This window comes from Lichenostomus cassidix, chromosome 2 (genome assembly GCF_008360975.1).
Source record: "Lichenostomus cassidix isolate B80296 chromosome 2, HeHo_3.0, whole genome shotgun sequence".
NCBI lineage: Eukaryota > Metazoa > Chordata > Aves > Passeriformes > Meliphagidae > Lichenostomus > Lichenostomus cassidix.
The window spans coordinates 148,155,928-148,169,821 of NC_139482.1; the positions used below are offsets into that span (position 1 = coordinate 148,155,928).

The 13,894-nt window shown below is 40.5% G+C and overlaps 1 protein-coding gene across 4 annotated transcripts in view; it reads right to left on the minus strand.

Moving 5' to 3' along the window:
* Positions 1 to 13,894, minus strand: part of SLC45A4 (solute carrier family 45 member 4) — an 80,951-nt gene that overhangs the window by 38,014 nt on the left and 29,043 nt on the right. Inside the window, exon 1 of one of the 4 annotated variants that reach the window (XM_085053666.1) lies at positions 709 to 822. The exons of the other annotated variants lie outside the window; for them this stretch is intronic. The gene's annotated coding sequence lies outside the window, so the exon portion shown is untranslated. Of the gene's footprint in view, positions 1 to 708; positions 823 to 13,894 lie in introns of those variants that run through there. 4 annotated transcript variants of the gene reach the window in all.

The window sequence follows — 13,894 nt, forward strand, 5'->3', positions numbered from 1 at the left end:
ATATAACATAAAATACATTACCAGCTTATTATACTGCTTACAGTCTAGGTTTCTCAATCACTTTAAGCTGGTATAAACAAGTACTTCCTCTAAGAGCACCAGTCTGTTGTTCCTTTTCTTTGCCCCTGGTTCCTTACTCCCACTGCTTCCTGCACAGCTACACCAGCAGCACAGCAACGAACCAGACACTGTAACTGATCCAGGCTGAAAACTAAGCCGACAAAAACATGTCCAAGCAGCTAAAGAAATCCTTTTTAAAAATCACGTTGGCTGCATGGATCCACACCATCGTCACAGGGAGGCACAGGAGAGGCTTGAAGTGTCCCTTTGGGCAGCAATACCCAAAGCCAGTGTGAAACTGCAGCTCACAGAGGCAAGAAGCTGTCGGTGGATCCCCGCAGCTACAAGGTCAAAAAGCAAACTCATCTGCCCAGCTCAGGACACCTGCTGTGCAGAAGGCAGAAGGATCCTCAGGCGTGCTGGGAGAGCTCTCATGTATTCTCCTCGGCCTTGCCAGATGCAAGGCAGAACACCACTTGCTTGGCCAACAGGCAGCTATTTTCTCCCTGGTTGTTTTGCGGCTCTGTTGCTAATTATTAGCAGCTGTTTATAGTAACAGAACTGGCCACAAGGGAAGTTTTTTTGGCCCATGTCAATACTCAAATGTTCAGTCAGTGCACGAGGAAGAAAAGCATCTAGAACACATACCTGGAGTTTTTGGCCCAGCTGGACAAATGTGCTCAACTACCCTACTCGAAGTTCAGAGGAAGGGCTGTGTCCTTCTGTGCTCTGATGAAGTTGTTCCATCATAAAGGTGTAGACCTAAACCCTGTGACTTTCTATGTAGGTGAGTCATAAGGCCTTTGGTTCAAAAGGGCAGCAATTATAGGCAGGCAGTTGTTTGAATTCCCATTAAGACTTCTGACAGCTAAATGCAAACATATAAAGCTTTTCAGCTACTACTTTCTAAAAACAGAACTGTATTAACCCTGTGAGAGGGAAATACTACACTTGTTCAGGAATAATTAAAAAAAAATCAATTATATCATGTATTACTTAACAACATTCCCATACATGAGCAATGTTACCTCCAAATCCTGCAAATCAACCTCTCATTTTAAAACAGTCTTACATTACACTGGACTGGCCTGTTGTGAATCACTAAAACCTTGCCAAAGGAAAAAGGTTAAGGCTAACTGGGTGCAATAAAGAACCACATTTGACATGTCCCAACATCTAATTCATCATTCAGGTAATCAAAGGCATTGAAACACAACAGCATAAACCAGCTTCTTCTACAAGGAAGCCGTGCCCAAACAGCCCTATGACTAACACTGATTGCAGGTCAGATTCTTTGTAAGTTCATCGTGAAACCTGAGATTTAAAAAAAAAAAAAAAAAAAAGAAGAAGGAAAAGAAAGAAAAGGGCCGCTGGAAACAGCACAGTGCTTTTGCATCATGACCTACTTTTGAAGCTACCACACAATTTAGGCCACAGAAGCAACGTCTGGGCAGGGGTAAGTCATTCTGCAGCACGTTGTGAATTAAAACGATATGGAGCAATCCACCTCACACGGAGAAACAGCATTTTTTCCACTTCTTCCAACGCAAACTTTTGCCTGCCCTCAGGACTCTTCACACACTGTAAGTCAGTTGATGTCTTTTACAACCTCTGCCTTGCTGATTAAGCCAGAACACGATGTTTGAAATATAAATTCATCTAAGAGAAGCAGACGATGCTGGCAGCTTTTCTAGTCTTAACGCTGAACATCTGACATCCTCTACTCCCCCAACAAATAAATATCCAAACCACAACCCAAAACATAAAAGGAAGGGTGTGAACAGCTTGATTTTGGAAGGGTTAATGAATAATTGTTGCACCCTTTGCTCAGTATGTATACAAAATTCCAGAAATTATTAAAGCCTGACATACACATGCTTACCAACTCCAGCCCTGCCTAAGTTAAATCTTCCATAGGGTTTCCTGCTTCCTTCTTTCCATAAAGCATGGGCTTGACTAGAAGCCCCTGGGCTTTCTTGGGGCCCTCTTTCCACCCCCCCCCAGCTTACTCGGAAAACGACCAAAAGTTAGATTTTGGCTCCTGCTGGAAGATGTGGTGATGCAGTCACAGATGGCAATCTGGGCATGACAAACTCTCCTGATGGGATTTTTCCTGCCTGAACACATGAGGAGGGATAGAATGCTCTAGAGGTAAGGTGAGAGGTGGAAGTGTTTGTGACACCAGGGGAAACATCTTTGTAAGACAGCACTATTTCATCATTCTTTGTATTTTGGGGTCCAACATAATTTCTCCATTCATTACTGGGAAAAATACATAGGAAGTCATGGGTCTTTATGCAGCTACTGAAACAATTCTGGGAAGCCATATTTTTAAGAGGGATCCAGAATTTAATGTGAGACAGGCTTTATTCAGTGGATTGGATATTATACTGCTCCCTAAAGGCACAGCCAGTTACTAATATTAGATCAGATTACATTGTTAAATCACGGCTGCTGCTGTTTTTAGTAGGAAATACTTCATTTTGTTAAACTGGAGAGGTGGCAGTATCTGATTGAACTTGTATTTTGATTTACAGATAGGTAAAAATTAATATATAGTCACACTGCCTTCGTGTTTATGAACACATTAAACAAGTAAACAGCTAAGGGGGTATGTGCATAAATAGCAGTGGAGAAGACTTCAGAGCTAATGGAAATCATAACAGCTGGGGACCAAGGATGCTGGGGAAAAAAACAGGCATTAAGAAGCAGCTTCACAGCACAGCAAAGACATAGGCATGCCTGAATCTCCAATTAGCGGGTTGTACACCCAAAATTAGGTAAAGGGCAAGACAGCAAGCACTAACAGCTTTAAAAACCAAAAAATAACAACCTAGTCACCACAAAAGCACAAAACTCAAAACCTCATGGGGGCAGAGATCACTCAGGCCAGTGTGCAAATATGCTGTTATGGGCTGATGCTGCTGCAAGTAAAGACTTTCACTAAGAAAACCCAATTATTTGGTCAGACAAGCACAAACTTCAGTCTAGCCTGAGCTCAAAGTATGGTCCAACTTGGGATGTGGTACTAAAAGATCCTCAACTTTTTAAGCCATGTTTATCACGAATGTTATCTCCCATCAGAATTAAATGGATTCATTCCCTCTGTCTCTATGAAGCAGAACAGAGGAAAACAAAACTAAGGCTATCATCAGCAAACATCTTAATACATAACCAAGTGGATTAACTGCACCAATCCCACCTTCCTGCAGAAGGAAGGGCAATGTCTAACCCAGTGGGGCTGCTGGTGCAAGAATAATCCTATCAAGACATTGTTGCCAGTACCATTTTTTTAAGGTTCTTTCACCTCCTGATTGCAATGAGGGAAATGTATTACACCAGAGCAACCTTTGCAAATTCTCCAGAATGAGAAATACTCTCTATAATAGGTTGAGACTAGTGTTTTGCATGAATATTCATCCATATAAATGGTCAAGCCAGAACTGCTTACTTAGTCTGTATCTGCAAAGTTAGACATTCCTTGCAGATGCTACTGTACCTACTATGAAAAGCACATTATTTTCACATACTGGCATTTAAACTAATCATGTTCACTGCCTGAAAATTCACAGACTGGTTTCTGCAGGCTGCAAATGCTTAAGAAACCCAAATACTGCCAGAATATGTATTAGACAATTACAGGAGCTCTTCAATAGATCAAGACAAAAAAAGAGCACAGTGTAGATCTTCATAAGCCGACTTCCTCTAGCATATCATTAACGTCTGCAAAGTCTAATTCATTGGAATTATCTCCAATTACCAGTCCCTAAACGCATTACCATCATTCAATCTCAGAAAACTCTGTTAAAGAAAGCTTTTGAAAACATCCCTAGAATTTTGTTCACCCTCCAACAAAGATTGAGAAATCAGGTTTTGACCAGATTTTACTAACTCTGAAGAAATAATTACTCCCTGAGAGAAAAACCAAAACATCGTAGAACGGGGTTTCTCACATTTCAGATTCTCCAAAGGGTTTGTAAACAAGTCTGTATCACTGGTTATATCATCTTGCACTAAGTGTTCTCATTTTGCCTTGTTTGAGTGGACTCGAAGATCAAAGGGGAACCTCATCATTGTGATTGCTTGGTAATAAACTAGCATTTACAGCCTAACCTGCAGTTTGAGCCCACACTGACTCATCACGATTGCTGGAAATTGTCTCCTGTCAGCACAAACGAGAGAGATTCCTTCCCTTCCCCACCCAAGCTTCGCCGAGTTTCCCTTCTCTCCGTCTGAGCCAAGGAAAATACTCTAACATCCCCTGATAAAGTCTTAAATGCAGCTCATCATTACAGTACTGAAAGAAATAAAAGTGTTTAGAGATAACATTTATTTCTTACTTACTTCCTGGCACCCGCGTTGCACAGGGTGTGGTAAAAGAGCTGCTTTTCACCTCTCTGGCCCCACACCTGCGATGCATGAGGTGGTGCTAATAGAGGAAACTGCAGGTTTAGGGTGCAGCACCTTCGGTAAACATCTCCAGTGCCTCCCTTCAGCAGCACAAATAATTACAAACAAGCGCTGAGAAAGCACGCTCCATAAAAAGTATTGCTGGAGCACTTGAGCAGATCCTTGCTCCAGTTTTTTAGGCTGTCCCAAATACCAGCGTGACAGACGTGTTTATGTACACTGCCATGAAGTGGAGCTATTTGATTTAGTTCCACAATTATTTAAATAAACATTTGAACGGACCTAGTGGTGATGCATAGCCTGTATACTTTAAGTAAGGTGTAAGATAAACAAAATGAAGAATCCCCTCTTAACCCAGATAATTAATAAACCGCAAAATGTCAGAGAATTACAGTTTGGTCAATAATATGGATAAATCAGCACTTAAAAGGGTTGCATCACAACACTGATTTCAGACCTTATCTATCTTATTGATCCTCTCTTGGGATCAATTCACTAAGAACTTCCACAACCAGTACTTTTAACAAAGTAGGGAAAACACACCACTTAAGAGTTACACCTTATAGGAGACAAAAGTACAGGCAATAAACAGACAATTTTGGCCAAGTTACACACCAGCCATTTTAGACAGTTATCAGTCAAATAATATGCTTTAGACAGCTGGTTTATAAGCAGCCCCATAGAAAGCTGATAGCCACATTTAAAAGCAGCTTGATCAGAACATTTTGATTTTGGACGATGAACAAATGCTATTTTAGAATGTGTTTTGCCAAGCTCTAACCCTGTTAGAACTGGCAGGATAAGATATTTACTGACATGTACACTAAAATAATAAGAGGCTACAAGTGCTTGGCAGTTGGACTTGATATGTGAAGACCAGCTAGCAGGGCAATATTTAGAGGACACAAACCTCTTCCATTTGTGACTCTGTAGAACTACGAAATACTTGGCAAAGGCTTGCCAGAATTTGGCATTTTTACCTAATTTGGGAATGACTGTCAGCTGTTCTCCTCGTAGAGGATGCACAAGCTCCAGCATCCATAGCACTTCAACAGCAGACATCTGGACCACTATGGGATGAGACCAGCAGCACTTCTGCACCAGAGAAGTGTTTGTACCCTGCTGTCACATCACTACAATCACTACAGAAGTTCTTCCAGCTGACAGTCACCTTCAGGAGGTGAAAAGATTTGAAAGCAAAAACATCTCCCAGTCTAGGTTTAGCCCTGTCACAGTTAGACAATTCAGTCATGCTCTGTCAGTCCATCAACTTTTCCTGTATGCTTCCTGCAAAATACACAGCTGCCATCCTCCAAGGGAAACTCCGCATATAACCCAAGGGACAAAGCTGCATTGGGAGATGGGGGCAGATCTTATCCGTGGAACTCTAAGCATCATCATATCATCCAAAGCATGGGTTTTGCACCCCTGTAAATCCCTACAGAGACAAGTTTCCAGGGGCAGAGTGGTTAAGAGGAATCAATGGTTTCATCAGCTGCACTATAACTGTTTGTTACAAGGCAGCTGGGACTACCCAAGCAGGCTATAAAGGCAGTAGAGATGCTAATGTACATTTAAATACCTTGAACACTGATTGCCCTTGTGAACTATTATTCCTCCTTCCCCCAAAAAACCCAAACCCAAAACCAACCCACCCATAACAACAAGCACATGCTGTCTGGAAGGCATCTAGTCTCCCAAAAGCATTTTCTGTTGGAGGTTACTATCAGATAACACAGTTGGATTACCTAAAACATCCTCAGTGAATTAATCTTTCACATGCTAAAGCAGCTTTGCTTGAATATCCACAAGAACAAAACATTGTTGCAATAGTGTCAACAGGACTAGGCAAGCTTCTTCTAGGAAGGGGAGAGTTTCTTCGCATTAAAAAGGTATTTAAAGTCAACAAGTCATAGCCAATGTTAATTTAGCTGTAAGATTCAAAGTGATTGCACTTGAGTCATTCTATAGATACAGGGTTGCTGACATAAAAACAGGGCAGTGAGAGGTTCAGCCTATACAAGCATGATTGATTGTTTAGAAAACAAAGCTAATGTAGTGGTTGTTTCTTTATGCAAGGCTAATTGCATACCAGCTAGAGTGTCTTTCCAGATCATTCTCAGAGGCAGAATGAATTTGTGGTCAGATGATATCACAGGTATTTCTCTAAGTAGGCAGAGCTGCTTTAATACTTGCAGGCACTGAAAGCAGCATATTTGAAGAGCAAAACAATGAGGGAAACACCAGAACTGCAGTGCACAAAATAGCACAATACTGAAGTGTAACAGCTGAGCTGGCAGGTTACCCTACAGACATCTAATATCCTCAGAAAGGGACAGGATCCTCCCTGCAGAGTGCACTCAGAGAACAAGCAATCTTTTTGCTCTTTCTCTTACCGTAGATAGATCCTGAAATCTCAAGCCAAGGGGGAAATCCAGAAGAAGCACTAACCTGAACACCTGACAAGATAAGTTTGGCTTTGTGCCTTTATTGTTTAAAGAGATACCAAAATACATGTGCAGTTAAGTGTAAGCCACCTTCAGAGGGAGGAATATTAAAGGGACTCCACAGACTATGAGTAGGTGCAAATAACAGCTACAATTTCAATTCAGGACTGAGTATCTCCTTAAAATTTTTAGAAGGCACACCAACTACAGCTTGGAGAGTAACAAGTAAAATTTGGTAGGTGTTGATTTGAAGGATAAACAGGAAGAGCAATGTCTTGGTCAGATAAATCTTTATGATTTGTCTAACAGGCACCTAACATTAAAGGACCTCTTAGCTCAGGGGTTGTAGGGCTAGTAACAGAAGGCAGAACTGACCAAACTTTGAGCTGATCAATAAATGCTGCCTTCAGTGCACTGAAGCTACCTGTTTATGTATCTCAACAGCCTGACAGGAGCATTCTCTAAACTTGAGTAATAATACCCAGCAAGAGTGTGGGCTTCATGAAGAGAGTTAGCTAAACAGCTCTCATTCATCTTCTGTCATCCACACACCTTTATTATAGTGCTTAAAGTTTGTGGTTGCATCACTGACTTTTCCTCACCTTGCTCCAGTTGTGTTCAGTCTGGATTCCTCTCTGCTGCTCTGCTCAGATGGCAGAAGAAATATAGCAGAACAAGATTTTTAGTCTCTACTCTTTCCTGTGGTTTAATCATCTTTATGGTTTGGCAGCACCTGTTGGGAACAGGCACACCACAAGACAGGGACTCAGCTCTGTAAGCTCTCAGTGCTTTCTGCTCTCTGATTCTAAAAGTGTAATGGAAGCAGAGTCTTCTTGCTGTTCCTCTGGAAAGCTGAGGCTGACCTCACAGTATTCCAGATGTTACATTTCCAGCTGCCTGATCCATCACTCCTAATCAACATGTAACTTATTATTGCAAGATTCTACTTGCAATAATATATTTAATTGCTCCATTTTCAAAACTGTCTTGATGTTCATCTTCCAGGAGGTGGCAACTGCCCACAGCAGCATCCCAAGCAAGGAACATCACTAATGGCAGAGGTCAGACAAAGGATGATAGAAGCACACCTACACCTGGCTGAAGCTGTTTGGTGTTTTTGACTAGATAAATTTCAAAGGGATGTTTTCTTTCTGTTCTGCAGAGGAAATCACAGGCTTGCATCTGTGGGGGAAAATGGGGGAAACCAGGAGGATAGTAGTGTTTTCTACAAGGGGATGAAATAAAGTTGGAAAACTAAAGTCAGGTACTTGAATGAATACTGCATGTATTACCTAATATCATTCAAAGAGTTTGACGTCTTCAGACTATGTCTTTAAGCAACTGCTCTACTTTTAACTGAACACTTTCTCTTATCAGTTTATGCTGGTACAAGATAGTGGCTTGGCTTCCACCCCAGTTCCCATGAAGATAGTTAACACTTACAGATTCCTTTCTCTAACATCACAACCAGCTACATCCATTTACCACATGTGGGGTTGATAAGTGATAGGACATTTATTCCTGAATTATTTTGCTGTCTCACTGTCTGCAAGGTGTTTATAAGTAACAGTTCATTGAAATGAACAGACTTGTCATTCAACTTTACCACCTACTTGGCCAAGTCCTTGAAAAGGAGACAAAAAGTTGTTCCCTTGATACAGTGATATATGTGTTAGTCCTATTTGAAGTGCTACACCTGCTTAAAGTACACAGCTTTAAGAGCAGGCAAACCAGAAATCTGAAGTGAAGGGGCTTTGAGCAACAGGCAGTTATCCTGGTGACACTATGGTGACATTAACTTTGTCTAAAATTTCCAAAAGCCTTGTGTAACCACTTTGACATGTTGGATGGCTTGTTATAGGCTTCTGGTTCAAGTAAGAGAATTCAGAATTGATTCTAGACAAGTAGAATTGCCTGAATTTGGTCACTCAGGAAGTCTTCCAGGAAAAAAACCTGCTATGAAACACTTGGAAGATTTAAAAAAAATTAGCAGTCATGTAGGATTTCACAAGTCCTATTAATAAGCAGGAGGATGTGCCATGCATCCCTGAATATATTCAAGCTCTGTCACACTTAAACAAAACCATCACTGTAGTGGGCAGGACACTCAGACGGACTTAGGGGACATTATGACAGCTTCCACAAATTTTGCTGTGAAGAGCTGACTCCAAAACAGTATTTCCAACAAGGCTTTCAGGAGCTTTCTAGTGTTGGTCCAGAAGTATTATCAGCCCATCCACTGAGAGCAGGTTTACTGAACAGGGATCTGTCTGTAAGGATTGCAAAAGATAGTGTGAAATAAAAACAAAAACCTAGCAAATATTTATTCAAACACCGCTCTTGCTAGCGGTTTAGCAGAGAGATTACACATTTTTCAGGAAGACCTGTGGATTCCAGCAGAGAAGCACAACCCAACTCAGTATATCCTGTTGATAGGAGATATTCTCACTTTTGTCCTAATGTTCTCTTAGAGGTGAGGATTACCTCACATGACAAATGATTTCTCATCAAGCACAACAACATTCAAGCCAAACACTTCAGCAAGCAAAGCATGCTGCACATCAGATTGAGCCAAGCAGAAAAAACTGGGAGAGGAAATAATCAAAAGGACAGGAGACAGAAGACATGACTATGAAGTCTGAAGGGCATGAGATTATTTTACATCTCTAAACAATGTCTTGACAGAGGGTGTCAAATATAGAAGCTGTTGAAAGAACATGAGGTGACCTCTCCATCAGAAATGTAACGATTAGCCAAAGATGTAACCAGAATTAGAGAATATTTTCTACATGCTATGGGTAAGAGAAGTGCTGTTATCCATCATGAGGAAGACAAGAAGCAAGTTCACTCCTTCCTTGCCCCACTCATGGATCAACTTCTTATGGCTCTGCAAGCTGATGTTGCTCCCTGCCATTCTTTCATTTTCACTTATGAGCACATACACAATTTCCCACCTCCCAGAGCCCACAAAGGCACAGACATTTGCATGTGCTGCATGTGTAGGTGTGAGTCTTCAGCAGTAACACAGGAAGCTGAGGAAGAAAACTATTAATTTCTTGTAGCTTGTGAACAAGAAAGTACGTCTAATATTTACCAACAAAATCTTAAAGTTAATTCAAGTTACTGGTCAGCACAGAGGTATTTGACATTTTACACTTTAGTCACTTGTCAGAGTGAGGAAGCCCTTAGGGTGATGGATTTCATGGTTACTGAAGCTTATTTTAATGAAATGCATGGCTTGCCCTTCTGGGCTGTGTTTTATTTTGGCAGCTTTACTGAGAACATTGTGCTTAGTCATTTTACTTTTTCAATTACAGGCCCAGCATATGCAATAAGCTAATGCTTTTACCGTTTGAACAATCACCTGCCAGATTTTCAGGAGGAATAAGATTTGATTAAAGCAATCAGCAGTTAACCATAAGATATCCTTAAATCTTTTAGGTTTTCAGAGCCTAAATAGATTTGAAATAATTTAATGTTGCTTTGTACAGCAGTCAAGATTTAATAAATAAAATGGGGGCACCACATCCCTGTTATCTCATTTAAGTGAAATGCATTTATCATCCTGTAAAAGCTTTCAGTTTTTATTCTTCCAGTAAGAAATTTCAAAGTTCAATGTATTACCTCTATATAAATATTTCTGCAAAACCCATGGACAGACCTTTGACCCATAAACTTCTCCAAAGAAGTACAGATGATCATATAGTAAAACAGTCAATTCAAAAGGTCACTTCCATTTTGTTTTAAACCTTTCCTTTTCAGCCAAAAGAGATTTAAATTTAAGTTTCAATTCCACATTAAAACAGCCATGATGTGACACAATAATATCGTTAACTTGTATTGTCATTTTCCATCAAGCTGCAGTCAGTTTAAATTAATTGTGGTAGACATTTAGAGGATGACAAATTCTTAGTTTATCAGGTAAAAAGAAAACCTGTCGGAAAAGAATTCACATAGTGCCTGTAAAATTCTTCCTACTTATCTGTAATGTGAACAGCAGTGTGTATAACTCAAACAAGTTCTGGCTAGGAAAGCTTTTTCACCTTCCTTTGAGGACTTTGTGTGCCCTTGCTCACCACTCATACATGAAATCTGGAAAAACAGAATGAATATAAAATGTGCAGCTGTACTTTGTATTTTACCTGATGAAAGAATACTTGTCATGTTACAATAAGCATCAACCAAGCTTAAACCTTCACTGGCATGGAGAGCAAAACTCAGCCTTCAAAACATGGAACAAATTAGCATACACAAATTTCCCAGGTATGAAATGCTAAATCCTTCTGAATAATAGTGCAATCAAAACAGACTCTGGTTTACTTTAGGACACATGGGCTAAATCAGCCATCTGGGTAGGATCTTGAGTGGCCTGATCCCAGATTTCTTTGCTGAACAGAAAACAAACTGCACACATGTATGTGACTTCTCACATGCTTTTTATTAAACACTTCCTACCATGAGGAGCAGGCCTGACAACCATTTGCTGAGATTAAAGTGATTTCAAAAGCACTGGCAGTTCTTTGCTGCAGCCACAGCTGAATCCCAGTAGTCTGCAAGCAGTGACACTTGTCTGTCACTTTGGATACATCCTCCCCACATATGCCGGGAGTGAAACCCTCCACCTACCCAATGAGAAAAGCTCCCCAGACTTTCAGGCTTTTGCTGCACGATCTACAGTTTAATTCTGTGCTTAGACTACTTAAAAGTCTTGGGAGCTCAGCTCTAACATTAATTTACAAGCCCGGATATAAACAAGGTAAGATGCATTCATCACTCATGTATAAGCCTGCTGTATTTTCATTATTCCCTGTGAGGCTGGAAGGGTCACAGCATTATTACAAGCCCTCTCATATGCAAAAGGACAGACTCGTGTAGCTTTAGTCTTAGCTGCTCACATCAAGCAACTTAGAGCTCCAGTTTGTCCTGTAAGGCTAACAGATTAATGAAGGAAAATTCTGGGCTTTTGCTTGCTTTATCAGATAGGATGGAGCAGAGAAGTTTCCAGCCTTGGCTTCCTGCTTTCCACTCAGTCCAGTCCAATATTTTAAAAATTTCTCTGGTGAAAGCCAAGAATTGGCCAGTGTTCTTGTTATTCTCATTCTTTGAAAAGATATGACTATTACCCAGACAATGGGAAAGGAAGTTATTTAATCCCTACATCAACAGTGAGTAAGAAAATGAAGTATTATAATGGCACCAGCATAACTGCACCAGGTAAGAATTAAAAATTATGCTGGACAGTCATTAATGCAAAAATAAGGAACACATTTTTATTTAATACTTGACACAGGCAGGCTTCCACTCATTTTCTAAGTTACAGGGAGATGCAATATTAATGAACTGAATGCTGCTACTGGAGATAAACCAAGTGTTGCTTTCATTCGCACAGCACTTCCACCCTGACCACACTCATTTAGATGCAAGAAGAGTGTAATACGTAGTGAAGATGTTACAAATATAAAGCTGAAGTATTTTAACACATGCCCTTATGAGAAAATATACCTTCAGTATTAAAGCTTGGGGAACCATTACCACCACCTCTTTATTTCAGACTATTTTTTTCACAGACAAAGCAATTTCACTGTGAAAGCCTGAAGCACAGAACTGCAGCAGCTTTCTTATCCCATCTCCTAGGGCAAGATCTCAAAATCATTTGGACAGCAGCAATTTCTGCATGTAAAGCTAAAATCTCATTCCCTACTTACTTGAAGAATTTGTCTTTTGCGAGCTGTGGTGTGTATACATATCCAGTAAACACAGTAATTGCATGTTGGGATTTAAAGCTTTCTCAAGTAGGGATGTTTGACCATGGACCACTTACCAGCAGTGGCTTTGTCAGTGGGTAGCCCTAAAACTTCAAAGGTCAGAGAAGCCACCAGGGACACATCAGTTGCTAAATTCCCAACAGACTCAATGAGGCTGTGATCCACAATCAAGGCAACTTACCAGGTTCATTGAAATCCTGCAAGTGAGATATTCAGCAATACACAGACTCTTCACAGAGCCACCCAGACAGGCAGTCTGTTGACAAAAAGCTTCTGCAAGAGGCTGAAGTGCAGGGAACAGTGTAGCCACTATTGTACCAGTGATAAATTCAGGCATTAATTACAACCAGTTATCCAGTAACCAGCCTTAACAAAGAACTGGAACTGATCTCTTAGAACGTGTTAATTCAGGAGCTCAGTTAATGAGGAAGAAAAAGCTACTAAGTGCAGTTCAGGGAAATACCAAGCAGTGCTGGGCTGCTGGAATGAGCTGGAAGTTTGTACTCTGATGACTACAAACGTATTTAGTAGTTTTCAGTTACTGAGCACTGGTTTTTGGGATTTTTCTTGTGTAAGTGTATCTATCCATGAAGTACAGGGATAGGATGATGCACTGAAACCTGTTCAAGGAGTATAAAGTCAAGTTTATACTGAACATCCCTGAGACTCGTTAGGTTTTGCATTGACAGAGTGATGTTAGAGAGATCTAGCCATGAACAGGCTAAGAATACCCTGAGATAAAGTAGTGAGGCTTTATCTTAAGTCATTACAGCAAGACTATTACTTGCCCACAAATATATCCTACTGTTCTAACCAGTAAAAGACTTACTAACAATACAATAGCAAACCCACTAGACTCACAGGCATCAGATATTAGCAGAAAATTCACTGTATGGGAACCCAAACTCTTTCATATACACTTTAATTGGGGGTTACTACACAACTGAAAGGCTGTGGCAGTGTCTAGGTCATATGCATACAAAGAAGATTAGAAATCCCACTTGTACTATGGGGTCAAAAGGCTTATTTTCAAATGGCACCCTGAATTGTCACGCAAACTATTCCAGAGCAATTGTCTGGAAGAGGACAAACCTTATCTAATTCAATTCCATTTCTCCAGTAGACTGAAAGATCCACTATGCAACTGCGTAATGAGAGTTTTGAACAGACCATACCTGGAAGATGACAAACTGGATAGGTGATTTAAAAACA